The 2,882-nt window shown below is 47.9% G+C and overlaps 1 protein-coding gene across 1 annotated transcript in view; it reads left to right on the plus strand.

The window, feature by feature from the left end:
• The window catches only part of LOC119595153 (tetratricopeptide repeat protein 28-like), a gene marked incomplete in the record, with an annotated part of 130,124 nt that overhangs the window by 11,292 nt on the left and 115,950 nt on the right, over positions 1 to 2,882 (plus strand).

Consider the following 2,882-nt stretch of genomic DNA (forward strand, 5'->3'; position numbering starts at 1 on the left):
CGAGTGCCAGGCTCTCGGATTCCCTCCCAGGCAGCCGAGGGTACGAGGGGAAAGGAAGGATGAGGGGAGTCAGAATCAGAATCAATTGCTTTTGTTTAGCCAAGCAATGTACATTTCACGTACATGATACATATTAAAGGTAATATGGCTGAGCCCTCCCTGGAGTAACACTTGAAACGCTATTTACGTAACATGATGGTCAAGATTTAAAGGAAAAAAATATATTTCCTGTAATTGTTTCTACAGGCACCAAGCAAATAAACAATACGAACCGTATTCATGTTGACAAATGTAGATAAAAGGTATGAATGAGAATGAATATCTCCACAATACAAGAGATGTATTTGACCGGTTTCGGTTGTATCCTCGTCAGAAATACGAAACCGGTCAAATACATCTCTTGTATTGTGAAGATATTCATTCTCATTCATACCTTTTCTAAGTTAACAATTTATTAAAGGAGACGCATGCACACTAATATTGTGAATGAATGTAACATGCACTTAGTTATCAATGGATCCTATACTATTAGTTTCCAGCTAAATGAACGCATGATTACGTTCATATTCATTTAGATTATATTGTAAAAAAGCTATATAGGATAAAAAAAAAAACAAAGTGATGTACAGCAATGTATTCCACGCGTATTTCGACAACTAGTAAAATTTCAATGCATATTTGACGGCGACAAAGGTATGAGGAAAAGAGGGTTTTGGTGAAGGAGAAGCGAGGGGAAGGAAGTGAGGGGAAGGGGACGAGGAAGGGAGAGAGAAGACCTCACTTCCCCTACGGCCCTCAGGATGCGAACTCAGCCCCGAGGTAAGGATGGGGAAAAGGAAGCGGTTTAGGGAAAGGGGTTGAGGAAAAGAGAGAAGGAAAGGGGAAAGGGTGAAGGTAAGGGAGAGGGAAAAGGGGAAAAGGGTGAAGGTAAGGGAGAAAGAAAAGGGGAAGAGGTGAAGGTAAGGGAGAGGGAAAAGGGGAAAAGGGTGACGATAAGAGAGAGGGAAAAGGGGAGGAGGTGAGGGCAAGGGAAGAGGAGAAGGAAAGGAAGGGGAATTCTCTCTCCCACTCCCTTCGTACTCAACTCAAATGGCTTCAGGGAAATGGCGAAAGAAGGGAGAAAGAAGAAGGAAGATAACAAAGCGGGTGGAAGAGGAAGGGGCGAAGGGAAATAAGATAAAAGGGGGGAGTGGAGAGAGTGGAAAATCTATCGGAAGGAAGGGAAGGGGGAAGTGGGGGAAGGGGAGACGAAAGGACGTAAGGAAGGAAGGAGGGAAGGAAGGAAGGAAGGAAGGAAGGAGGGAAGGAGGGAAGGAAGGAAGGAAGGAAGGAGGGAAAGAAGGAAAGAAAGAAAGAGGGAATGAATGAGTGCATGAATGAATGAGGGAAGGAAGGAGGGAGGGAGGGAAGGAATGAAGGAAGGAGAGAATGAAAAAAGGAAGGAAGGAAAGAAGGAAGAAATGAATGAAGGAAGGAAGGAAGGAAGGAGAGAAGGAAAGAATGAATGAATGAAGGAAGGAAGGAAGGAGAGAAGGAAAGAAGGAAGGAATGAATGAATGAAGGAAGGAAGGGGCAACAGGACAGGTTGCAGCGAAGGACATTTTGGAACATCTCCATTCGCTTCATTTTCTCGGTTCCGTTTCTCTTCTCCCTATTACTGAATTCTGCTTTCATTATCTTTCGTTTACCACTGTGGCACCATCCTCTGTCGCCCGAATCACTTTTGTTTTCCTGATTCCCTGATATTACTTTGGCATCGCTCTTTCGTCCCTCCTTTCTCCTCCTCTACCATTATGGCACCTCCCTGCTTTCTCTCCCATCGCTGTGGCACTGTCCTCTCCCCTTGCCTACCACAGTGGCACTGTCCTCTTCCCTTGCCTACCACTGTGGCACTGTCCTCTCCCCTTGCCTACCACTGTGGCACTGTCCTCTCCCCTTGCCTACCACTGTGGCACTGTCCTCTCCCCTTGTCTACCACTGTGGCACTGTCCTCTCCCCTTGCCTACCACTGTGGCACTGTCCTCTTCCCTTGCCTACCACAGTGGCACTGTCCTCTCCCCTTGCCTAAAACTGTGGCACTGTCCTCTCCCCTTGCCTACCACAGTGGCACTGTCCTCTCCCTTGCCTACCACAGTGGCACTGTCCTCTCCCCTTGCCTGCCACAATGGCACTGTCCTCTCCCCTTGCCTACCATAGTGGCACTGTCCTCTCCCCTTGCCTACCACTGTGGCACTGTCCTCTCCCCTTGCCTAAAACTGTGGCACTGTCCTCTCCCTTTCCCTACCACAGTGGCACTGTCCTCCCCCCTTTCCTACCACAGTGGCACTGTCCTCTCCCCTTGCCTACCACTGTGGCAATGCTCGGTTTCTCCCATGTACTGTGGCACTATGCTTTCTCAACTCCTATCCATCTGGCACCGCCCTGCTTCCTCCCTACCACTGTGGCACTGTCATTTTTTTACTGCCCTACCAATGTTGCGTCCTTGTCATCCTCTGACATGCTGGCACCGTCTCGCTTTCTTCCGCTGTGGCACTATCCTTGACCCTCTCTCACCGCCTTGGCACCTGACCCTCCTCTTCCTTTGTCACTGCGGCGCCGATCTCTCGTCTCTTCTTACCACTCGGCCACATTTTCTCCCTGTGCTCATAGGGGAGAGGGAGAGGGAGAAGGAGAAGGAGAAGGAGAAGGAGAAGGAGATAGAGATAGAGATAGAGATAGAGATAGAGATAGAGATAGAGAAAGAGAAGGAGAAGGAGAAGGAGAAGGAGAAGGAGAAGGAGAAGGAGAAGGAGAAGATGAAGATGAAGATGAAGATGAAGATGAAGATGAAGATGAAGATGAAGATGAAGATGAAGATGAAGGAGATAGAGAAGATGAAGGAT

The sequence above is a fragment of the Penaeus monodon genome, chromosome 35 (assembly GCF_015228065.2).
Source record: "Penaeus monodon isolate SGIC_2016 chromosome 35, NSTDA_Pmon_1, whole genome shotgun sequence".
Classification (NCBI taxonomy): domain Eukaryota; kingdom Metazoa; phylum Arthropoda; class Malacostraca; order Decapoda; family Penaeidae; genus Penaeus; species Penaeus monodon.